Below are 27,618 nucleotides of genomic sequence, written 5' to 3' on the forward strand. Positions count from 1 at the left end.
GATGAGCATGAAGTATGAAATATGCAAGGTCAAAAGTGAGGATTACTGTGACAACCCTCACCACTGTTTACTAATAATACCACTGATCATTGTTAAACTGTGACTGAACATGATTTGACTGAAATTTTGATTGATTGATTGAGTGTATTAGTTTGAATGCATGTCTATCTGTTTGACTGTTAATTGATCTGTTCATGTTTTAAGTGTCGAACTGTAAATTGAAGGCCTTATCGGCGGCCGAATTTGAAACTGATTAGTGTTTTGTGTTAATTAGAATTAGTGTGATTTATGGTAATTTTAGTTGAAATTTGATTTGGTATGATTAAAATGGATTAAATAATGTTAAATTACATTAGTTGACTTATTTACCAAAATGCCATTAAGTGGACTTTGCTAGACCAATTGTTCAGTCTTGATTTACATGTGTTGGCATCACTTTTTATCATCCTTCTTGAGACCAAAAACCGTAGGAGAGAGTGAGAGAGGAGAAGTTTGGTTTCATCTAGAGAATTACTTGGAGAACTTGAAGAATTGAAGTGTAGATTGCACAATTGAGCTTCCATTCTTGAAATTGGAGACTTGAGGTAGGAGACTCACCCTTTTAATTGTGAGTTTGAGTTGTTCTTGCATGATTCATGGTAAGGTTAGTGATTTAAGGCATGGATTTGCTTAATATGTTGAATTGAGTAGGAATTCATGCATGCATGTATAAATTGTTGAGTTTTGAGGTTGATTTCATGGAAATCCTCACATGCATGTCCATATTCTAGCTTTGGTCAATGAATTCAGTATGTTTTTGGAAGGATTGACTCATTTGTTCTTGTATTAGAAGCTTTGAAGTTGATCAAATTCATACATGTTGCATGTACATCATGTTCTTGAAGTTTTGTTTGGAAATGGGTTCAATTGAACTACTTTTGGGCTTTGATTTTGCAAATTGATCTTTGAAACATGTCATATTATGAGTTTTAAAGTGTTTTCCAGAAAATTAGTCCAAAATGATCGAATTTGATGCTTTAAATGTTGAGTTTCATGCTTGGAGACAAATCTAGAAATTCCAGATTTTAGATCCACGCTCGAGTGTACACTCTGAGTTCATGCAGTCTGCTCGAGCGGGGAAAGTAACGCTCGAGCGTGAAATGCATGTATCCAGTACTTTGCACAGTCGATCGAGGACTTGTGTCTCACGCTCGAGCGAGGGTCGAGCGCCCGTCGAGCGTGAATTTTATGCATCCAGTACTTTTGCAGTCCGCTCAAGCGAGGAAAGTCACGCTCGAACGTAGATCTTTTGTCTGCATGTCCGCTCGAGCGGAGAAAGCCACGCTCGAGCGTAGATCTTTTGTCTGCATGTCCGCTCGAGCGGAGAAAGCCACGCTCGAGCGGGACCCCTGTTTCAGCAAAAAATTTGAAAAGTGTTTTAAAGTGCATCTTTGCATCCTCATTCCATCCTAGGCATTCCTAGGCCTAGTTTATGGCATCTTAATGAGGATAATGCTATAGAACCACACCGAGTCAAGATAGGGACTAAGTTATTGCTTCCCAAACGTGCAACTGTGTGTGTTCATCCTGTAACTGCGTAGGGTTGGCATCCGAGGACGCTCACTAGCCTATCTGTAGCCCAGAACTCTGTGAGTAACAATGTTGTAAAGATATATTCAATCATGAATATTTTCTGAATGATCAACTGTACTGCTTTCTGAAATGATTCTTACTGAATGAATGCTTGTCCTATTTGCGAACTGTATTCGTAGCATCCATAGCAATTTACTATTATTGTACTGTACTGCTACTGTCACAGAGATCTCTGTCAGTTCCCATGTTGGAATCACTACTGTTTACTGATAGGATGGCCATCAACTGACTGTTCGGTCTGTTAAGACCTACGGTACTATTTTGCTATGGGATATACCACATATGACTGCTATGACTGAATGACTGATATACTGTTATAACTGTTTTAAATACTGAAAGGACATTCATTCTTAACCTCTTTACGCATATGTTATTCACTGGGCTTTAGTTTACTGTTTATATATATATATATATATATGTAGGTGTCTAGGCACTGGATCGGAGCTAGGAGCATTGGGTTTAACTCCTTTTTGTCAAACCAACCAACGTGCCTCACTGCGAGGTTCCAAGTGTGTTCAAGCTTAGGCTCGTTTAGGGTGTCTCAGTTTACCCTTCTGTCTCTGTTCTGTAATACTGTAGAGACTTGTACTGTACTGTTATGGTAGGGATTTGGTCCCTAACCTGAATGCCTGTATATGATGTATGTAAATACTGTTTTTGTTCCGAATGTGAATGTGTTATGAAAAGTCTTTTTGCATATAGAATGTCACAGTTCATTGGACATCTTTCATTACTGTTTTGGCTTTTTCCCAGCCCCTGTACTCTGTATTACTGTTTTTACTGTTAAGCAGGCCAACTTGATGATTGTGAGTTTCAAGCCCACTTTGCGAAGTGGCAAAATTATGTTTTAAAGCCCACCTGAGGGTGGCAAATCCACGCTTTAGCCTACTTGCGAGTAGCACTTTCAAACCATTTTCGAAAAACAAACATGAGTTGTTTTGTTCCAATCCGCGTGATTGAGTCTATACTTGTATGCTGTGCGCATCACATAGTAAGGTTAGCTAATAAATCGGAATAAGAACACGCGTGTTTTCAAAATAACATATCATGTTTAGTAGAGGCCGATCCTTTGATCGGGCGAGCGGGGGTGCTCATTTCAAGACCTTCCCCTCTCGTACCCAAGTTCCCGAGCCGAGGTAATTTTGGTGATGACGGACACGTAGCCGTAGGCACGAGTCATGGTTTCCTAAATTTTCCAAAATAAAATATTTAGGTGACAACTCTGAAATCTAGCGAAGCAGTCCATGTTTGGCGCTTTTGATTCAAAATTGATTTTTCAAAACCAATTGTCGGATTTGGACTCTTTGGTGATTTATCAGTCTTACGTTGCACTTTGTGAGATTAGATTCAAAGCCGTGACAGGAGTCCAAACTATAGTGGCTATGAACCCAATTCGCGCCCTCTTTGAAAGGGGGGGCGCGCGGAGAGAGTTCCGGGCGGTTTACATGGCTTTTCTCGTCATTCAGGAAATTCGCTATTAATGTTGGTTTGTAGGGCTCGCAGAAAACTAGTAGCTGTTATTTTCATGATTTGCTCCATTGGATCAGTACCACTGACCGATGATCCGGTTCCACTTCCATCATTAGCTATTACTACAAGGTGAAAACGGTTAATGAACTCCTCCCTCCTTTTTTTTTTGAACCACTTAGTATACATTTAATTATCTATGATTCACAAGATACTATAATAGTACATGTATCATTTTTACTTATGCAAAAGAAAACATATTAGTACAACCTACTTAAAATACAGTCAAGAGTTAGTGTCTAATCCTATTCATTCTTAACCTTTTTACGCATTGTGTTATTCACTGGGCTTTAGCTCACTGCTTATATATATATGTAGGTGTTCAGGCACCAGACCGGAGCTAGAAGCGTGGATTAGGCTCCCCTTTTTGTCAAGCCAACCACTGTGCCTCACCGCGAGGTTTCGAGCCTGTCTAGCTATGGCTTAGGGGTGTTTTATTTTCCCCCGTCTGTCTCTGTAACTGTTTTGTCGACTGTATAGACTGTTGCCGTACTGTTTAATAGGGATTAGGTCCCTGAACTGAATGATTGTTGGTATGTACATACTGTTCATGTATATGTATATGAAAAGTCTTTTTGGCATACAGACTGTCACAGCTCATTGGATATTGTTTATTTACTGTTTTGGCTTCTGCCATGCCCCTGTACTCTGGATTACTGTGTTACTGTTAAGCAGGCCTTCGGTAATCTTGGATTACTGGCCGGTTACGGTGCTAAACCCATAGAGGCGGGTTTGGGTCGTGACAAAAACACATACCATAATATCAAATAATAATATGAAGTTAAATTTATTATTAGTATTTTTTTTTTGGTGCCCAAAACCGTTGCTCTGATACCACTTTTGTCACGACCCAAACCTGGTACCCAAAGGTTTGGCGTCGCAACAAGATAAAAATAAAATAATTCTAATAATTTTGTAGTTGTAGCGCAAGCAGATAAATTAAATAAATTAAAATAAAATAATTGGGTACCAAATGTTTATTAAAAAGAAACAAACATAGTCATTTGTGCTTTTATTTTATTCCAGGTGTCCAATTAGAAATACAAATAGTACAAAAAAACAAAGAGAGAGAAGACATTGTGGTTTATCCCCACATCTTGATCCTGCTAAATCTCGTCACCTGAAAGGGGTAACAACTATAAGTACATAGCAGAGTGAGAAATATTATATTGTGAGTATAGGGGCACAAAATAACCATGGATAATTATTTAAGCTAAAACATTAACATAATTTAAGTTGAATAAACAAATTAATTAAGTGGCAAAAACTGAAATATAGAAATTACGTAAATAACTATAACCACGGTATAGGACAGAACAGAACAGGGGTTACTAGAGTGACAATTAGAACAGGGGTCAATGGATCCATGACAAACAGAGAACCACAAGGTGGCCAAATAGGGGCCAATAGTTTATTTAAGCCCCCCAGGGCGTGGGACTCCCGCGGTGGTACTTACAGAACATAATTGTTTATAAAATCTTTGTCAAATAATTTCTAAAATTTAAACAAACATATCCATAGGTTTCAATTAAGCAAATAAAGTTCAGAAAATAATCCATCTAATTGAAACATTAACATAACCATAAAACATAAATTATATAAAATAAATTGTGGTAACTCAAAATATACATAAAATATATGATATTAACTCAAGGTATAATATAACTCACCTTAAGATTAATCCTTAACTTTGAGTTTTCTACTACAATTCCCAGCTATACTCTTTCACTTCTCGAAGCTCACTGGTACCTCACTACGAATGGGTTCTAATCTTTCATCCTTACTTTTTCGAAGCTTACTGCACTGATACTTCACTACTTATAGGCTCATTCTCTTGCTTGCTATGCAAGTCCTAAGCTCTATGATTGCCACGTTGCTCCCTTTCTCGACCATGTTTCTACTCTGTCGGTTAGGGGAAGTGATGCCACCTGTATTATTACCCTATGTATTTGTTGAAGAGCCACTAACCTCTTGTCCTTTTTACCAGCCACTAAATCCTTGACCTTTTTACTATTCTAAGAGTTATTACTCTTCGGTAAAGTTTTGTTTTTATTTTTTATTATATATATATATATATATATTGCCTACGTATGAGTGATTGATATCATCATGGTATTGAATTAAATTAAAAATTCGGATATCACAGTTAGGTCCCTTAGTTTTGTCAATATCACGAACAAACATTGTTTATCGAGTTGTAAGTTTCCTGGTTGTTTTGCCTTGCTTGCTCAAGCGAAGAAGTCCTGGCTCGAGTGAAGAAGTTGTGCTCCCAGAAGTTTTCTTGTCTGCAAATATTCTGGGAAGGAAGATTGTACGCTCGAGCGAAGGAAGCTTGGCTCGAGTGATGCCACTTAAGGAATACACGCGTACTTGGTTCCTCGCTCGAGCGAGAGAGTCTTCGCTCGAGCGACCTTCGCGGACCCTGTTTTCTATAAGTATTTGTTTAAGTCAGTTTTAGGGTTAAGTTTTTTAGATTTGTTTTGAGGGCTCTAGGGTTTTCTTTTGGGGCTATTTTGCTAGTTTTCCTTTGATGTTTGCTTGAGTATTAAACTCACAAGGTTTGATAATTCACATCAAAGGGTTATTTGAGTGATCATCTTCGAGAGTGTTCTTCTTCGGTAGAATCTGGAGATTCAAGCATGGAGTATTCGAAGGTATTTGAAGCTGTGCACGGTTGTTGAGTCGACATGGATGTTGTGAAATCAACATCAATCTAATCAATTCTGAGACGAAGGTTGTGGTGGAAGACATACAAGTTGTTGAAGACAAATTGTCAGAGTTTGGGTAATTTGTTTGGGTATTTTGTATTCTTTCTTTCCTTCATTATGGATTGATTTGTAGCGTTTCGCCCGTGATTTTTTAATCACAATTGGAGATGCTCCAATAGTGATTTTTTTTTACATAAAAATCGTTTGTGTCAATTTATTGTTTTTGAAACAACAATTTAAATCCTTTTCGTACGTGCTTGATGATTTAAATTGTTAGTTTTAATTGTTTGGGAATTGGTATAATTAAATCTTATTCTAATCACAAATCACTTAGGTTTTTCACAAATTATTTAGTTTGGCTACATTGTTCAACCATGGCTAGCATTAGAATAGATCAAGTTTACTTATAGTTTATTTTAAAATAGTTTTGTAATCTACTTAAAATTTTAAATATATATTTTTTTATTTATTATGTATAATTGATACTTCAAATAATAACTTTTATAGATTTTTAAGATGAGCAATGTTAGAATAATCATATTTTGATACTACACTTGAGTAACCATGTAAGGTGACACCTTACAAAACATCAACCACGTGTAGTTAGTGTTTAAGGCGCCCAAGATAATACCAAATATAGTCATTATAGCATTACTAAAATTTTATTTTTAATTTTTTAAATTCAAATATTCTAAAATTTCAAATTAGACAATTAAAATTTTATTTTAGATTTTTTTATCTAAATACTTTCAAATGAGATGTGGCTAAAATATGAATATGATTCAATTTTGGACTTCCCATTAAAGGGTCTTCAAAATTTCAATTTAGATACATGGCTAGATGGACCAATAGTTTCACATATGTTTCTTAATTTTCAAAAAAAAAAAAAAAAAACTAAATGAGATGTAATTTAATAGCTAAGATTCGACAATATAATTGGACTGACCAATAATTATATGGTACATATATTTTATAATTTAAAAAAAAAAAAATTAGTCTAAGGTCCCTTTTCTATTTTTAGTAATGGAAGAGATCCATAATATTATATTATAATGTCTAAGGTCCCTCAACTTCCACAACAATATATCACAGAGAAATTTGACCTTACCAGATCAAAACTCATCTCTCTCTCTCTCTCTCTCTCTCTCTCTCTCTCTCTCTCTCTCTCTTTAAACTTCTCCATTCTCAAACCTCTCCGATTCTGCCAAGAAATCCAATCAAAAATTGAATCAAAGTCTTCCATAGGAATGGCTCATCGATTCACATCCATCCTCAAACAACTCTGCACTCGATCACCATCAAGATCAATAACGTACATGCCCCGACAGAGATATGGTGCTCCGAGAGCCATCAATCTGATTTCCGGCGACGAAATCGGACTTCTGGTCACCATTGCCGTCGAGCAGGTCATGGAGGCAATGTATGCGCTGGTGTACTTAGATTGCTACCAAGTCCGAGGCGACATGAAGAACGCGTCTCCGAAGGTGATCAAATCGATCTGCAAAAACAAGGCATGCTTGAAGGGAGGTTTAGGGTTTCTAAATCGTCTCCAAAGGTGAATGATTCGTATTTTAGGAGGAATTGGAGAAGCCTTTGGAGAGTATCCTCAACGGTGAGTGAACCCAACATTATTATCATGCTTATCATTTTATTACTGTAATTTGTTATTTTCAAATATTTATGCATTTTTTCCTTCTTTTTTTTGACTTATCGTTCTTCTATCTTATCTAGTTGTTTGCACACATAGCATCTGATGCTGTGCTAAAGCCTTTAGGCCAGTTTGCTGGATCTCCAATTGCCAGCAACTATCCACCCATTTGTACGAGAGAGTTTGTAGAACAAGAGCTGGCTGTAATTAATCTCAAAGGAAACAAAGGAGAGCTTTGATGAATCATTATCTGAGAAAGCATGTGTTAGTTTTCCCTTGAAGAAGCTAACAACATTTCAAGATTGTTGTGATGAAATGAGTCATGAAGTAGGTTTGATTAATAGTGTCCGATTGTTTATCTGTCTTGAAATTAGAATAATTGGGCCTTTTAATCGAGCCATTGTGCATGTTAGTTTTATGATGAAGTAGGTTTGAATAATAGTGTCCCATTGTTTATCTTCTTGGAAATTAGACTAATTGGGCCTTTTAATCGAGCCATTGTGCATGTTTGTTTTGTGATATTTTCTGAGTTCACAACATATTTCTGAATGTGTTTTCGACATAATTCTGTGTTAACGTAACCTCTCTTTTTTTTGAACTGTGTTAATGTAACCTGATAGCTGCATTTTTGCGCAACGAAAAATTGTCTCGCAAATGAATGGAACTGATATACAGAAAACTTTTTACCAGTTTTCTGTCGTGTTTTATTAATGGAATTTCTGAGTTGTGAATTTCTCTGGGTTGAGTGATTTGGAGAGGGGGGAATTTCTTTGATTTGAATAAATTTCTCTGGGTTGTGAAGGGAGATTTCTTTGGTTTTGAGAAAATTTCTCTGGATTGAAGTGAGTCCAGATAAATTCTTTCCTAGTCCAGAGAAATTCTCTGGATTTCTCTAGTTTAAACTCAGTTTGTTTAATTTTCTCTGCCTTTAATTGAGTAAAATTGGTGAAGTCATATGTATGTATTTATACAATTTGTTTGTTTGTTTTGTTTGTTTGGTACACTCAGTGAAATTTACTGAGACAACTCAGTGAAATTTCAATAAAACAAACTCAGAGAAATTTGTTCTCTGGAGAGAAATTCTCTTAGAGATCCAGAGAAATTCTCTTAGAGATCCAGAGAAATTCTAGAAAGAAATTTCTCCGGATGAAATTTCTCTGGATCAAATTGAGAAACCTTAGACATTATGAAAATATTTGATATCCTTTATGCTATAAAATCTTAATACCAGGGACCCTAAAAAAAATCCAAAAAAAAAATTGATTTATTTTCCATAACAATGTCATGAACTAAAGAATATTTTTTTATTGCTAAAAATCAAGGATTTTGAAAGGTAATAAGAATTAAGGAATATGAAATATATTATTATAATAATCAAATAGTCAATAATTATAATTAAAATGAAAACGCCAAATGATTTTATGACGCAAATTTTTCAGCCGAGGAAAACCCAAATATCACTTTTTTTTTGGGTTATCATTTTGTATTACTGTTTACCTAGATTATTGTATTTTTTTATTTAAAGAAATCAATAATTAAATAATAAACATAAAATAAAATACTCTAAATAATCTAATAAATTTTTTGATAAACCTCTCTGTACGGGAAAGAAATAATTCTCCTCGTATAATCCTGTTGACTAAGTCCACGCTCCTCCGTACGACGTTGCTTTGTCACCTGAAAACACAAACGTGAGCTAGCCGGCAGGTGTGTGCCGGAAACCTCTCCGATGCCTAAGTCAGAAAACTTGACAAATAGACAAAGCTCAATGTATTCAGGAAGCAAAATTGTATGTTGTGTTATGTTACCTCCTCCAAGGTGATGCTTGTGAGCTTTTATAGGTTTCGAGTGGCACAATCCTAGTAGGACTTTTATTCCTCCATGCAGAGTCCTCCTAGGATTCATACTCCTAAAGGATAATGCTTATCCTTTTACACCCCCCCACTGCTTAAACCAAGTGGGATGGTTTTTACCACGGCCGAACTACCATTTGACCGAAGTACCTACGGCTATGCTCAGCCGCAGAATAAGCCGAACTATCATTGGTTCGGTTCTGTCTCTCGTTACGCCTCATCTCGGTTCTCCCTTGTAAGAATCATGGTGTGCTGGGACCGAGCTATCGAGTATACGTCATGACCGGACTAACTCGGAGACCGGACTAACTCCAAGTTGTCCAGACCGAAGTAGCTTTTCAATTCATGAGCCGAAGTAACTTCATCCCTTTTTTGGCCGGAGTAACTTTATCTCTCTTGGGCCGGAGTAACTTCTTGGCCCTTTTTACCCAGTCCTTCGTACTTTGGGCCATCAAGTCCATCTCATAGCTCTTCCCAATTTTCACCAAAAATTACCCTCTCAATTGCCCCTTAATTCCATCTGCACAGCATGATTGGGATTACCTGGTGACCAGCCGAGCTAACTTTTTTAAGCCTTTCCAGCCGAGCTAAAAAAACCCGTTAACCTCTCCAACCGAGCTTACTTTACTCCGGGTTCCGCTTGTCCGGTCAAAACGTCTCTTCAATCACTGTGACTGTAACGCTTCACTTTCCAATGACATGTGGCAGGCTCTGATAGGCTGTGGGCAGCTGTCACGCCGCCCTCGTACAGCGAAAAATTTGAACAGTTCCCGCTTTTTTGCCTCTCATCTTTTTCACAAAACACCCCTTTCACTTTTGAATCATTCACCTTCTCTATTCATCTTCTTCTCTCTTCGTGCCTCTGTTTCCTCAGCCTCTGAGTTCCCTGAGCTCGTGTTCTTTTGCTGGTGCTATTGCTCCCCTCTTCAGCTTCACCTTCTCCTGGTAAGCCTCAGAAAACCTGTTTTTGTTTTTCTTTCTTCTGCTTTCTCTGTTTTTGCGAAACATGCTTGTTCATTTTTGTTTTTGCTTCTGAACTTTCATAAAAAAAAAAAACATTAGCAAAACTCATGCGTGTATGAACTATTCTGTACAAAACTAGTCTTGAATCCAAAATCATGTAGCAACCGAACTAAGATATTGTTTGTCCTGTATACTTTAGACAATAACCGAACTAAAACTTGTAGAAATAACAGTAGTTTCAGTAGGTTGTCAACTCCCGAATCACTCTGGCCGAGATAAGCTCATTGAACGACGTTTGGACCCATTAAAATAGGAACCTCGGTCTTAAACCGAGCTAGGCCTTGGGGCTAAACCAGCTTTCCTAGTTTCTAAACCAAACTCAGAAAGCTGCCCCTAGAGGCTCAACCGGAGTAACAAAACTCATAGTTCAACCGATTTATGCCTTTGGGGCTAAACCAACTTTCTTAGTCTTTTAGACCGAACTCAAAAAGCTACCCTTAGACGATGAACCGGTCTAAAAATTGATTCCAAAGCCAATATGCCGAGATATTTGCCAAGGTCTGGCTAATAAGAACCCTGCTCAAACCGAGCTACCAATCATCTTTGCTGAACCGAGATAGAACCTGTCCATAAAACCGAAGTAGGGCTTTTTTACCTTGCTTTTAATTTGTAGCACGGTCTTATGATCTGTGCTTAACCCCTTTGTTTTTTACTTTGCAGAATTAGGTTGCCCAGGCACTCCTCCGTGTGCTCAACCGAGCTACTGAGCACAACTTTTGCACCGATATAACTTATTCTTAACTTATTCCTTAAATGGGGAAGTATAGGTATCTTGTAGACACTCCAGGTGGCTTAGCCGAATTCAGGAAGGACTATAACATACCTAATGATGTCCACTTGTCTTTAGCCGAAAAAGATGTCATTCCCTAGGATAACGAAGGCTTTGTCCCCTTTACCCTTTTATCCATTATAGAAACCGGACTACGGTTTCCAGTCCAACCATTGATCTGTGAATTTCTTAGGCAGACTAGATTATGCCCTACCTAACTGTCCACTAATTCATACCGCATCATTATGGGAATAGCCGAACTGAACCGTCAAGCCGGACTAAACCTTGGCCTGGCCGAAATCTTTCATCAATATTCCATTGGCTCGAAAGAAGATGGGTGGGTCTATTATCTTAGGATACGCCGCCGCCGAGAGAAGATAATTAAATATACACCGGACAAAGACTTAAACGACGACGATTTTTTTTGGGTCTCTGGGAACTTTGAGGATTTTCAAGCCCAAATTCCTGGCTGACCTATAAATTGGAAAAAATGAGAGCCCGGTAATTTAACTTCGGTCTTCTTCCTTGTGTTTTTTTATTTCGATTTGTTAGTCTATCAACCGAACTAACAGTTCTTCTTTCGCAGATTCTGCCCACCTTTATTCCTTATACAGCTACCCAAACCTTGCAACTTTGCGAGCCGCACTACGATATCCTGAACGTAGTTGGGCCAAATTGCTGAAATTCGATCCGACCTACCGATATAGTGGTCGCCGGAAAGCCAGAGTAACTGACTTTCTTCTTGGAGAGGCCCCAGAACCGGACCTATCCTTGCCTGAGATTAGACTGATCCCACTAACAGCTAAAGAGGAGATGGCAAAAAAGAACAGAGTCAGGGCGCTATTAACCGAGACAACCAGGCCCGAAGCAACGCCACCAAGCCAATCACAGCCTGCTGTTGTGGCCCTCCCTTCCCAACAGCCATCCTCTTCCCGCTGAACCAAGCGAGCCCGGACTGCCGAAACCAAACAAATTTTGGTTGATGAAGAAGAACCTGCTCTTCCACCGAGCTCACCACCGAGCCCCCAACCGGAGCCTTCCGACCGAACTACCGGTTGCTGGGCACCAAAACTTACTTTCAACAACCGAGACATCCAAGACTCAGACTCGATTGTTGCTGAGAAAGACCATCAGTTGGCCTTCAACCTGGCCAAGAGTGTGTGCCTCCCCAAAGACATGGAGCACCACCAAAAACAACTGAACACCGAACTGAAGGCTATCCGGTCTTCAACAAAATCCATGATTCTGGTAAGTAACTTCGGTCGTCTCTCTATCTACTTTCCTTTCAACTTTTACTTCGGCTAAAGGGAAATCTTTGCTTTGTCAGGCCATTCAGAAAAACCAAATCACTCATAGGAAAGTGCTGGAGCTTAGGAAAATAACAAGGCAAGCCGCGGCAGAAGCTGAAGCAAAAACGACTGAGCTAGAGGAGGCCAGAAAGCAAATGGCCGAGCTCCGAGCTGAGAACGGCCGACTGGCTGGATTGGTTAGTTCGGCCGAGGCCGAAAGGCAGAAGGCTGCCATTGCTCTAAAGGACAAGTACCTGCGTGAGCTGGTGAAGCTCGAAAGGAAGAAAGATGCCGAAATATCCCAAGTGAAAGAGAGCGCAAAAGGAGCCGAAAAACAAGGCTACAAGAAGGCAGAGGACGCCTATGTCAAGCAGTGCGAAGCTGCCAAAGAGCTGTTCTTCAAGTGCGGCTGGAGGGTAGCTGTTGAGAAGCTCGGTCACGATCCACAGACCGAGGTTTTCAACCCTCCAGCATACTTCATACCGAACTCCCTTGTGGAGTATGCTAACGCCATGCAACAGAAATTTCTTGAAGGCTCTGATTCTGACTAAGATTCCGTTTCTGAGGATACTCCGGCTGTCAGTGTGGATCAGTCAGTTCGGTTGGAACCCATGGTGGAAGACCTGACTATTGAACAACGAGAGCGAGCTCTCGTCTGAAACCGGACTTCGTGTAGATGCTGACGCGGCTTTTGATGCCGAAATTGAAGACCTTTTCTCTTGATTTTGTACTTTTTCTCTTTTTTGTTACCTTTTATCTTTGTAACCGGGCTATGCCCCTCTGTAATTGCTTTTCAATGAATGAAAATTTTGCTTGAACTTTTATTCCGGTTTTGATGTGTATGCTTGCACTTGTAATGTCTTCTATTATTCCAACTGCTATTCCGGTTTTGATGGTTAAACTAACTATGCTTACCAGCCAACCACTCCTTAGCCGAAATAATTACTTCGGCTGAGGAGTAGTTAGAGTTGGTTTAATCCAGCCAACCATTCTTCAGCCATACCCATACTTTGGCTAAAGAGTACAAAGAGTTGGTTTAATCCAGCCAACCACTCTTCAGCCATATCCATACTCCGGCTGAAGAGTACAAAGAGTTGGTTTAATCCAGCCAACCACTCTTCAGCCATACCATACTTCGGCTGAAGAGTACAAAGAGTTGGTTTAATCCAGCCAACTTAGAATAATGTTTGTTATTCCGACCAAACGTCCTGCAGCCTGGATCCTTATCCTAGGCTTAGGAGGGGTGTTGGTTGGTTTACTCCAACCAACCACTCTTCAGCCTTACACTTACTTTGGCTGAAGAGTAACAGGAGTTGGTTTATTCCAGCCAACTTAGAATAATGTTTGGTTATTCCGACCAAACGTCTTGCAGCCTAGATCCTTATCCTGGGCTTAGGAGGGGTGTTGGTTGGTTTATTCCAGCCAACCACTCTTCAGCCTTACACTTACTTTGGCTAAAGAGTAACAGGAGTTGGTTTTTTCCAGCCAACCTGTCTTCAGCCTTACACTTACTTTGGCTGAAGAGACAAAAGTTGGTTTATTCCAGCCAACCTCTAAGTCAGTTTTTCCAGCCAACTCAGAATAATAATGCTTGCAATTTACTAAAGCTATCTTTTACAGAGAACAACGTATGTTGAAAAGAATTGATTGTTTTATTGACGAAAAAGAAATTACACATGTTTGAAAGGAAAAAAAGCTAAAATAAAATAACTTGAGATTGGCCATGTTCCATGGCCTAGGGATTGCTTTGTCGTCCTTGTCTTCTAGGTGGTATGCCCTTTTGCCTGCTAACCCAACCACTTTGTAAGGACCTTCCCAGTTCGGCCCTAACTTGCCATCTCCTGGTACCAAGGTGTTTCCCATTACTTTGCGTAGTACCCAATCGCCGATCTTGAATTGTCTTGGATGCACCGTTTTGTTGTATTTTCTGATTAACTCTCGTTGATATGAGGCAATGTGAACCAGTGCTTTTTCTCTTCTTTCTTCTGCAAGGTCGAGTTCTAATGTTATGGCTTCTCCATTTAAGTCTGGATCAAAATTTTCGCTTCGAATTGTGGGGAGGCCAACTTCCAGTGGGATTACTGCTTCTATTCCATAGGCTAAGGAGAATGGTGTCTCTCCTGTTGATCGTCAAGGTGTGGTGCGGTAAGCCCATAAAACATGAGGAAGTTCGTCCGCCCATTTGCCTTTTGCTTTTTCTAACCTTTTCTTCAGTCCATCCAAGACAACTTTATTTGATGCTTCTGCTTGGCCATTTGCTTGAGGATATGCCGGTGTAGAATTGTAGAACTCTATCTTGTATTCTTCACAAAAGCCTCTAAAGATTCTGCCGTCGAACTGAGTGCCATTGTCTGAAATTAAGGCTTTTGGTATGCCAAACCGAGTGATGATATTCTGCCAAACGAATTTCTTTACATCTTTTTCTTTGATAGATGCCAATGCTTCTACTTCCACCCATTTTGTGAAGTAGTCTGTTGCTGCGAGAAAAAACTTCCTGTTGCCGGGTGCAGTTGGAAGGGGTCCTACTATGTCCAAGCCCCACATTGCGAAAGGCCATGGGCTAGTTAATGGTAGGAGTTCTCTTGCTGGTTGATGTATTTGGTGTGCGAATTTTTGGCATTTCTCACATTTCTTCACATATTTTTCTGAGTCTGCCTGTATGTATGGCCACCAGTATCCTTGTGAAATGGCCCTGTAAGCTAGCGATCTTCCTCCTTGATGACTTCCGCACACCCCTTCGTGTATCTCGTACAAGAATGCTTCTACTTTGCTGGGATGTACACACTTTAAGTAGGGTCCTGAGAATGACTTTTTGTACAATGCTAAGGATGGGGAGAGCCAAAATCGCTGTGATTTTGCCCTTATTCTGTTGACTTCTTTTTTCTCTTCTGGTAGGATGCCGTCTTTTAAGAACAGGATGATGGGATCCATCCAAGAGGGGTCTAGTTCTGTGCAACATACCTCTTCTGCTTCGGGGTCTTCTATGCTTGGTCTAGGTAGGTAGTCGATTAGTAGTGGATGAGGTATGGAGGAATCTGCCATTGAGGCGAAGCCTGCTAGTTCGTCCGCTCTGCTGTTTTCCTCCTTGCCAATTTGCTCTATCCTTACTACTTCAAATTTTTTGATTTCTGTTCTGACCAGCTCTTGGTACTTGGCCATCCTATCATCTTTTTCTTCGTAGTCGCCAGAAATTTGATTTACCACCAGCTGTGAGTCGCTGTAGACCATAAGTTCGGTGGCCTTCATATAGTATGCTGATTTGAGTCCTGCGAGAAGTGCTTCGTATTCTGCTTCATTGTTTGATGCTGGGAAAGCCAAGGTTGATTGCTTGCTCTACAACCAGGTCGTCTGGTGAGATGAGGACTATGCCAAGTCCTGCACCATGCCGGTTGGATGCTCCATCCACAAAGAGTTTCCACATCTCGCCAACGAACAACTTCCAGCAAGTGGAGGGGTCAGATGATGTCGTGGGGTCAAGAATGATGTTTTCTTCAAGGTCCATGCTTGCTGTCTGCCCCTCGCCATCTGATTGTACTGTTGGTGAGCCTTGGTTTGTTTCTTCCTTGTTATCCTTAGTCTGGACTGTCTTGGAGTTTGACTGAGTACCTTCTACTAGGGGTTGCGCTATTCCGGTGTCAACTTCCGTCCCTAGTTCAGTTGTGTCAGTTAGGTCAACTGGGCAGATATGATGACTTCCAGGAGTAAACTCTGCGACGAAGTCTGCCAGAGATTGGGCTTTTATTGCAGTCCTGGGTTGGAACTTGATGTCGAATTGTCCCAACTCTACTGCCCACTTCAAAATTCGCCTAGAAAAGTTCGCCCTTTCAAACAAAGCTTTTAGTGGGAACGCTGTGAGGACGACTACGGTGTGGGCGTGAAAGTAGTGTGCCAATTTCCTGGAGGCCATCATCAAGGCTAATGCCAGTTTTTCCAGTGGCAAATACCTTGTTTCGGCTCTCAACAATGTCTTCTTGACATAATAGATGGGCAAGTGTTAAATTCCTTCTGTACGAACCAACACTGCGCTAACTGCGTGCTGAGAGACTGCTAAGTATAAGAAGAGTTCTTCACCAGGCACAGGGGTAACAAGCAGTGGTGGGGAAGACATATATTCCTTCAAGCTTTCCAGAGCTTGGTCGCATTCTTCATCCCACTCAAACTTGGCCTTTAAGGTATGAAAAAATGGTCGTAGTCTGTCTGACGACCGACTGATAAATCGGTTGAGTGCAGCCGCCATGCCGGTGAGATGCTGTACTTCTTTCACAGAGTTGAGTCTCTCCAAATCTTGGATTGCTTTGATCTGGGAGGGGTCTGCTTCTATACCTCGGTTGGTCACCAGGAAGCCCAAGAATTTGCCAGATCCTACTCCGAATGCGCACTTGGAAGCGTTGAGGTGCAACTTGTGTTTCTTCAAGATTTCAAACATCTCCCCTAAGTCCTTGAGATGGTTATTCTCATCCTTGCTTTTGACCACCATGTCGTCGATGTATGCCTCCATTGTTCTGCCTAACAATGGTTCAAACATCTTGGTGACCATCCGTTGGAATGTTGCCCCTGCGTTTTTCAGGCCAAAGGGCATGACCTTGTAATTGTATAGTCCTCTTGGAGTTGTAAAGGATATGACCTCCTGGTCTGGCTCATGCATGGCGATTTGGTGGTAGCCTCTGTATGCATCCAGAAAGCTAAGTCGGTTGTGCCCCGCCGTTAGGTCCACCAGTTGATCTATCCGTGGCAGAGGAAAGCTGTCTTTTGGGCATGCCTTGTTGACTGTTTTGTAGTCAACGCAGACACGCCATTTGCCATTTTTCTTTGGCACTACGACTGTGTTGGAGATCCATCTTGGGTAGTGCACTTCTCTAATTGCTCCTGCCTCCAGCAGGTTACCTACTTCTTCTGCCACTATTTCGGCATGGTGAAGCGCCGATCTGCGAGTGCGCTGAATGACCGGCCTGGCGGACGGGTGGACATTGAGTTGGTGACAGATGAAGTTTGGATCAATGCCTGGCATGTCGTAGGGTGTCCAGGCGAACACTTCGATGTTAGAGGTTAAGAATTCTAAGACCTCTAATCTCTCAGTGCTGGACAACGACGAACCAAGCAAAAAGAACTTATCCGGGTTCTTTTCATCTATTTTTACCTCTACCAAGTCCTCCACTGCTTTCTGATCTGCCGCCATGCCGACATCTACGAATAGCTCATTACTCTCTGGTTCTTCCACTGAATGAACATATCTTTTGGCAGCGCGGCTGCCATTCACCGTGACGAAGCATTGTTTTGACATGATCTGATCTCCATAGACTTCTTCAATTACTCCGGTGTCGTTGGGGAACCGCATTACCTGGTGGTAGGATGATGCCACCAATCGCATGGCATGCAGCCATGTTCTGCCCAGGATGATGTTGTAAATGGAGGGGACCTTCAATACCCAGAACTCCACTTGTTTTGTTACGCTTCCTGCTCTGACGGGAAGAATTATTTTTCCGACGGGCCATTCTGGCATAGAGTTGAATCCAATTAGGGGTGATACAGCAGGCGCCAAGTCTTTGTCTTGTAGCTTCAGTTGTTTAAATGTCTCGTAGTACATGATTTCACATGAACTACCCTGGTCAATCAGAATCCGCTTGACGTCAAAATCTTTGACTCGGAGAGTGATGACTAGGGCATCATTGTGCGGACAGTATATTCGGTCCAAGTCTTTATCCGAAAAAGACATGACGTTTGTTGCCTTTGTTTTTCCCTTCTTGATGGCAGGTTGGGCACTTAGCACCTCTCTAAAGTGCTCAGCCTTTTTGATTGATCCCCTGAGCTCACATACACACTCAGGTTCAAAGACTCCATGTATCACATTGATAATGCCTTGAGGTGGGGCGTCGATTGGCATTCCGTTGGGGTTATTGTGATCCTGGGGGGCTGACTGCGTCCCTCCTTCAATGTATTTGTCCAAGTGACCTGCCGCCACCAACTCCTCCAGGTGCTGTCTCAATGGTGTGCAATTCTCAGTTCGGTGCCCCTTTTCTTTGTGGAAGGTGCACCGCGATCTTTCATCATAGTCCTTCTGAGCTTCTCCTAGTTTGGCTGGCCACTTGACGAAAGGCTCATCTCTTATTTCGCTAAGAATCCGATATATCGGTTTCTTGAATACTGTGGTTATGGCAGTGCGGATTCTTAGCCATCTTTTATCTGGGTCTTCTCCGTTATCTCGTCTGCCACGTCCGTTTCTGCTCTGACGATCTACTGTATTGACCTTTGCTGAGGTCTTCTTTTCTGGTACTGTGGTCGCAGTAGATTTCGCTTTGGCCCGTGCGCCATCCTCTTCTACCCTGATGTGCTGATGCACTCTTTCCATCAGGGCTTCCATAGTGAGGGGTGGCGTCATAGTGATCGAGTCTCTTAGTCTATTTCCAACTGGAAGGCCTCTTTTATACTGTGCGATGGCGATATTGGTGGGGCAGTCCCCAATCTGATTGAATGTCTCCCAGTAGCGATTATTGTACGATCTGAGGGTCTCTTTATCGCCCATGTCGATGGAGAGCAGTTGGTCGATTTCTACCGGGGTTTTAGTGTTTGTTCGGAACCTTGTTACAAAGGCCTCTACTAATTACGCCCAAGAGGCTATGCTGCCCTCAGGAAGTTTCTCGAACCAAGTCAAGCCTAGGTCGCCAAGGCTTGATGGGAAGAGTATGCACATCAAGGCCTCGTTTCGCCTGTATACAGCCATAACTTGGCGAAAGTGGCTCAAGTGTGAGTAGGGATCCGTCTTCCCTTCATATGTAGTGAATTTTGGTTGAAGGAAGCCTGATGGTAGGGGCGCGTTTTCAATCGCCGGAACAAACGGTGAAGTCTGTAGCCTTGTTAATGCCTTGTCCGTTGGTTCGTAGGCAGGGCGCGGTATTGGCATTCCAACCTCGACGCTTCCATGCGTCCGAGGAGCCAACCGCTGTAAGGCAGAAACTTTGTGCGGATCCCGCGCCCTGGCATCCTCCTTGCATCGTGCTTTCTCTTCGAGCACGGTTCGTAAGTCGGATGATCTGGGTAATTCTGTCTGTCTAGATCTGGTTTGGTGCGAATGCGAGGGCCAATACGTGCTTCCTTCAGTGTATGATCTTTCAGATCTCGTCCTTTCAGACCTGGAGTGACGAGTTCTGGAAGACCAGGATTGAGTGTCGCCTGTCCTGAGGCTTCTGCTCTCTCCTTGCGAGGGTGTAGTATTCCTACTACGATTTTCTGAGTGGCGAGGGGGCGTCTTGTTTTTGCGCTCCTCTCCTGTCGCCACTTCTTTTTTCTTCATCTGGCGTTTCAATGCCTCCATATCCGCCGCCATCTTTCTTATCAATTCATCTTGCTCTTTCACGCGGTCTTTCAGAGCTTGAGGGTCAATCCTCCGTCTTTGCCTGTCAAGACTTTGTGAATGAGAGCGATGGGGGCTGTTATTTCGCCTTCCCCTAGCATCCCTTCTAGAGTTATGTCGTTGGGGCTCCAAGTCCGCCATGGGAGGGACAGAAGGTAATCCTTCACGCCTTGCGCCCCCATCTGGAGTTAGTCCGTTGACGGCGGACTGCGGCAATTCTTCAATGTGTGCCATTGATCGTAAAGGGGAGAAGCTTTAATCAAGAGGTTTTGTTCTGTCCGTTACTTCCCACAGACGGCGCCAATTGTACGGGAAAGAAATAATTCTCCTCGTATAATCCTGTTGACTAAGTCTGCGCTCCTCCGTACGACGTCGCTTTGTCACTTGAAAACACAAACGTGAGCTAGCCGGCGGGTGTGTGCCGGAAACCTCTCCGATGCCTAAGTCAGAAAACTTGACAAATAGACAAAGCTCAATGTATTCAGGAAGCAAAATTGTATGTTGTGTTATGTTACCTCCTCCAAGGTGATGCTTGTGAGCATTTATAGGTTTCGAGTGGCACAATCCTAGTAGGACTTTTATTCCTCCATGCAGAGTCCTCCTAGGATTCATACTCCTAAAGGATAATACTTATCCTTTTACACCCCCCTACTGCTTAAACCAAGTGGGATGGTTTTTACCACGACCGAACTACCATTTGACCGAAGTACCTACGGCTATGCTCAGCTGCAGAATAAGCCGAACTATCATTGGTTCGGTTCTGTCTCTCGTTACGCCTCATCTCGGTTCACCCTTGTAAGAATCATGGTGTGCTGGGACCGAGCTACCGAGTATACGTCATGACCGGACTAACTCGGAGACCGGACTAACTCCAAGTTGTCCAGACCGAAGTAGCTTTTCAATTCCTGAGCCGAAGTAACTTCATCCATTTTTTGGCCGGAATAACTTTATCTCTCTTGGGCCGGAGTAACTTCTTGGCCCTTTTTACCCAATCCTTCGTACTTTGGGCCATCAAGTCCATCTCATAACTCGGCCCAATTTTCACCAAAAATTACCCTCTCACTCTCATAAGTATGAGATCCACGTAATCCATTGTGTATGGATCCAGTAATATAATACAAATCAATAAAAAATCCGAAGATATTTAAATTGCTCATCTACAAATAACACATCATACAATTATTCTCTAAATTTCATCGGGTATTTAATATATATAGTATTATAAGGTGTGTAGTTATAAAATATTATAATACTAAAATATAATATTTAAATAGTACATATTAATATATATTTAGGATATTAATATATGTTTGGAAGGAAAAAGATTAGATATACACCTATACTCAAATAGTACGGGATATTAATGTGTGTTTAGGAAAAAAAAGATTGAGCACACACTCATACATTTAATATATATAGTATTACAATGTGTGTATCATATGTGAGTTATAAAATATTATAGTACTAAAAATAATATCCAAATAATATATATTAATGTGAAAGGAAAGATTGGGTACACACTTAATTTTTGACATAATGCACAAAATAATTATTCCAAGACTTGAACTCATAATTTCAAAATTATTAAGCCAAAATTTTACCATTAAACCAGTGATCATCCATTATAATATAGATTAAATTACAAACACACCCCCTGAGGTTTACTTAAATTATAAATTACCCCCTTTAATTTTAGAAATTACATTATGCTACCTAAAGTTTCTAATTTCATAACAAATAGGTTATTTTATTAATAAATTATCAAATTAATTAACAATTTTTAATAATATTAAAATTTTATTTCAATTAATAATTTAGATAATTTTATTATTGTATAATTGAACAGTTAGAAATTTCACTTTTTCAATTAATTTTGTTAAATGAAATTTTTTGATAGGAAAATGTTTGTAATTTTTTAAACTACAAAAAATAATTCATATTTTAAATAAATCTCAAAAAATATATTTGTAATTCACCTTATAAAATATTATAATACTATATGTATAATATTAGAGTTTTCTATTCATTTATTATTTTATTTTTTTTCACCGACCGTAGTCATCACGTGGGTTCTTTGAAAGCGAAAAATAAAATAAATTGTATTAGTAAAAAGAGTAATGATTCATCCCCTTTTCCCCCACCCCCTTTGACCCCCTCTCTCTCTCATTGGTTACCTTTTCTTTTTTTTTTTTCTTTTTTTTCCTGCTCCTCCAATCACCCCCTGCCACGTGGCAAAGGGGGTGAGGGGGTGACCCCCAAAAGGGGGTCCCAAGCATTATTCTTAGTAAAAAATTGCAGTTTAGTTGGCCTCTTCTTTTTTATTTGGACAAATTACATATACCTCTCGAGATTTGTCTAAATTACAGATACCCCTGAGATTTAAGAAATTACGAATTCCCCCCGAATGCTATATTTGCATAAGAAATTAGGGGGTAATTTGTTATGAAATATAAACCTCAGGGGAAAAATTGTTATGAAAATACAAACCTCAGAGGACGGGATGTAATTTTTGAAACCTCAAGAGAATATCTGTAATTTAACTAAACCTCGAAGGAGGTATATGTAATTTGCCCTTTTTATTTACTTGAGAGTCTGAAATAGACAAAAGGTGCTTCGTTACTTTAATTTTTTTCCTTTTCCTTTCACCCACTCCAGTACTTTTCTCAAATTTCCATAAATCGATTAAAAAATCATTAAGAGAAAGTTCCAATCATCTTCTATTCAGATTATTAGTATGGGTTCAAATTAAAATTCATAAAATGTATAAAAAAATAAATTATCAAAGGCGCTTATTTTAAAACAATCATTACATGTATTTAGTTAAAAGGAAAAATATTATAAAATTAAATATCATATGTACAACCAATTTTAACCCATAACCTTTAATCAACAACCACGTACGATTACATTTATAACAATTCCCTCCCCCTTCAAAAAAAAAAAAAAAAAAAAAAAAAAAAAAAAAAAAAATTATGAATTCTAACCAAAAACAATTATGTGTTAAAACAAAACAACATTAAATATTTATTTGTTCCTATATTACCTATCTATATTACCAATTTGTCCACTTACTAATATACTATACCAATTTGTCCATATTACCTACCACACTATCCGCCATCGCCAGTCATTGCCTCCGACTACCTTTGGTGACTTTTTTGACCAATTTCAAAGTGATTGCTTTTTAGGATGGAGACTTTTCCAGTGGTCGGTGACTGTTTGGCGGTGGTCTCACAACATTGGGTAAAAATGAAACGAATTATCGTTCAAAACATTAAATTGTCATGTTCACTAAATAATTTTATGAATCATATCATTACAACTAAACTAAAATAATTCTTGAATCTAATGCCATACACAATGTGAAAAAATTACATAAATCACGAGTATAATTTATCAAATTAATAAACTAAGTAGACCAAACAAGAATGACTTAGATAAATAGGCTTAATGGTAAAATTAGAACCTAAGTTATATTAACTTGGAGAAACCACTTTTAGCACGGGTTTGGCATACAAAATTTTGTGACTAAAAGATTATTTTAGTTACAAAAAGATAAAATATATTAAAAAGTTAATAAGATAAATTGTCACATCTAAACCATAATTATTTTATTTTTTATCCTACAAAAGTCAAAAAAACAAAAGTCAATATCAAATGAGACTTTTTAGCCCTATGCTAAAATAGTAAAAAAACTAAAAAATCAACTCACATCCTAAATGAACCTGCTAAAAGCTATTTTTTTCTAAGGGAAATATTACATCAGTTGGTATTTGAAAAAATGATTATAAATTAGTATGATATTACATAAATATTAATAATTAAATTTGTAATTTTTTTCATTAATTTGAATTTTTCTTTCTGCCTCCCACAGGGTGTTTTACCCCTTTTTTTCTATTACAATTTATGGCTACAATAAACCAATAATTATAATAAAATTTAAATATAATATAAATTATAATGACATGCAAACTCTCAAACTAAATGAGAGAATTCAAACAATTATAAGAAATAAACCAACTCCTAACTGAAAGAATTCGAATTCTTGACTGGGCTGACAGTGATACTATTTAACAGATAAAAACAGACGAGACCTATGTCACCAAATTTTCATATCTAATAATGTCATAATAATTACATTTTTCTAGTTATATTTTATTTATGATCTTAGGTGAAAAAAGTATAGGCAAATTACAAAAAATAAAAAATGCTAGAGTTTGACCCTTACACTTAATGTAGGGCTATATAAAATGTTTAAAATATTATTTTTTATTGAGTTTAATGAGTAAACTATTTTTTATTTATTTATTTATTTTTTTCTGTCACTTTTACTTAACAAACATACACTGGTGATCTAGATTGAAAATAAATTAAAAAAAATAAAATTTAAATTATTAAAATTAAAAATTCAAGTTTGTATTTGGATCAAACCTTGGAGGTTTATTTATTTATTTATTTATTTTTTAATTATAACTTTCCAAAAAGTTTAGGTAATTATAATTTTAAAGTATGTGTCATTGCTTACACTGACAAGTTAAATTAAAAAACACACTATGTGGGTTCATCCTTTGTCTTTAAACACTAAATAAAAGTGAGTGAGAATTGTCTGTATAGTTTTTCGCTACGTTATGGAGACAATGTTATATGATACAACAGAATTACTCAATAATTATCTTTTCACGTCATGAAAAATTATTAGATATTTTAAAATATCATATGGTATTGCTTATGTGTTGTTCCTACCTAATAAGAAATTGCAACGCATACTAAGGCCTCGTTTAGGGACAGACTTTTTTGGTAATTTTTTAGTTTTTGGTTAAAATATAATGTAAAAAAAATTAGCATGTTTGGGATGACTTTTTGATTTTTTACAAAAAAATTATGCAAAAAGTAGAGAGAAAATGAAATCTTTAACTTTTTGGTATAAGTTGTTGGTTTTTTGATTTTTTTAGTGACTTTTTGACTCTTATGCTAAAAAGTGATGTTACCAAACGAGGCCTAAGTAAATTATTCTTTATTTCCTAACAGCCTAACAAAGGTAAATCACTATGTCTAATTTATAAAAATTGGGATATTTACTCACAAGTCTTATTTTGTGAACTTATACTCTATATTAAGTCCTAGATAATATTTTTTTATTCCTTCAAGTCTCATTAATTTTTAATAAAGGAAATTACCCTTCAAGGTTGTTCATCATTTGTAATTGTTTCTAAAAGAATATGATGATAGGATATATATTTTGATTTTCAATACCTCAAAACATCATAAATTTTACAATGAACATTTATTTTTAATAAAATTTATATTTCTAAAATCAACGCAATGAAATCTATCAAACAAGACTATAAGATAAAAATAAAATATATTTTTTTATTATAAATTTACAGTTTAAACAATTTTTAATAGTAAGTTTTTTTTTTAAGATAGATTTATTTGTAAATCTCATTTAGAGGATTTTTAACCTAATAAGCCTATAAAGTTTTCTTATGTTCCATCTAGGGGTGTGCGCAGTGCGGTTCGGAGGGTTTGAGAGTAAAATTATAAACCGAATGACGGATTGACGAATTGGCAAATTACAGTTTGAGCAGTTTTGAGTGGATTGACAGATTGAAAAATATTCTAACCAATTATCAAGCATTTACATAATATGTAACACTAATTTGCATAATATTTTTCATATATGTAACATAAATTAATTTTACATAATATTTTTCATATATATATAACTACTAATTTGTAATAAATTTCATATATTAAATATCTTTCACACTCATTTTTACTTTGATATTTTATTATAGGTTGAAAAATATATATGTATTAACTATAGCGGAGCAGAGCAGTGTGAAGGCGGATTTTAAATTTTAAAGTTTAAACTGCGGTTAGCAGATAGAACGGTGCAAATTGATGCGGATCGGTACGATTTTAACGGATTTGCCGATATTCTGCACAACCCTAGTTCCACCTAATATTTTATATTTAGACTTGTATATCAAGAGATTATTTTTTTCCTTATTTATAATATTTTTGGAACTAATTTACCCTTTGTTCTATTTTTGATTGTACGTATTGCACACAATTGTCATCTTTACATTTCATTTTCTATTTTGGTAGTTTTGGTGATCACTGATTCTGGAGAAATTAATGGGGTATGTTTCATATACATTTTAGTAGAGTTTTGAATTTTTGTGTTCTTCTATTGTTGCAGTTCGAAACTCTGTGTTCTTCCATTGTTGCGGTTCGAAACTCTGTGTTATTTCATTATTGAAGTTCAAAACTCTGTTTTCTTCTATTCAGAGACTGTGTGGGCAAGGTTAGCTTCGTTTTTATTTTGCAATTACATATAGGTATGCATTTGATAAGGATTCATGTTCAATAATATTTGGTAGGTATTCAATAATTGTTTAAAGTTGGATTCGACTTTTTGTTTCGAGATGGATTGATATGATATTATATATCAGTGTGTGCATGCCTATTGGTTGGGTATTTCAGTGAATGTGAACATTTACATCTACTGAAATCATTGTTGTTGTGAATTATCTGATTTTAATGTGTTGCAATTACTATTGTAATCATCATATCATTAATCAATATTAATATTTACATTCAGGAATAGTCATAAAAGCGCAAATAACAATATGTTATTTTGGTCACAACATATTTTGTATTTTAACAGTACAACACAAAGATGTGAGTGTTTACATCAACATTGCATTTAACACAATACATACTAAGTCAACGGTTATGTGTATATAATAACAAGTAACTACCAACAATGTGAATATTCACAGTGTTTCTATAATACCAAAATAACATGGCAACATTAACAATGAATTATTTAAATCACAATCAATATTAACATTTACATTTAAAAATAGTCATATTAGCAACAACAAAAAAAAAAAAGGTGTTATTTTAGTCACAAACATAGTGTGTACATAGAGATATGAATGTTCACATTAATTTTGTAATACAAATAGGTAGTTACATCCAATATTAATATTCATAGACTCACGTAACATTGAGTGCGCATGGTTCTATAAGGAGATATTATTTATTAGTATGCAATTGTAATGTGAAAGTTTACATTAACATTAATTCGAGAGATAGATGATTTAAGATTTTGGAAATGTGAGAGATTTTCTCCATGAAATAAGAGAGAGATTTTCTTCTTAAAATGAGGGAGATATTTTTTTCCATAGAATAAGGCACTATTATTATTATTTTTTTTATTGTGTATTGGTTTCAAAATAGAAACATCTGCAAAATTTTTTTGAATGGGTGTTTTGATCATATTACCCTAAATAGGACTCAATAGAATACTACAAAAAAGAGGAATTGGGGTCACTGCTGTGTCTTTGGCACAACAGTGACTGTTGTGCCTCATTTTGAGATGCATTATGTGCTTATTTTTATGATCTGAACCGTTAATTTTGTAAGATTTGTTGAGTACTTCATGCCTGCCAAAAATCATATTAATAGGTCTTTCTGAAAAATGGCCATTTTTTTTTTTAAAATTTACTTAACTAACAATATTTACTTGGCCTAATTTTTCCTTATAAAATATATGGAGTTGATTGAGTCAATTAAGAGAAAATTTCATACAAATTTTTTTTTAAAAAAAAATTATACTTAAAGTGAGGAAGTTACATTAAAAAACTAATAAATTTCATCCAAAATTTTTAAAATTATATTGCAACTATGAAATTTATCTACAATAAATGATTCCTAGTATTTGACAAATGTTTAAGTTTGAAGAAATTTCTCAATTTAAAAAATTGAAAAATAAGCCTATTTACAACTTTCTTAATTTTTAATCATAAA

The sequence above is a fragment of the Camellia sinensis genome, chromosome 1, assembly GCF_055761805.1.
Source record: "Camellia sinensis isolate YWXY chromosome 1, ASM5576180v1, whole genome shotgun sequence".
In the NCBI taxonomy this organism is placed as follows: Eukaryota; Viridiplantae; Streptophyta; class Magnoliopsida; order Ericales; family Theaceae; genus Camellia; species Camellia sinensis.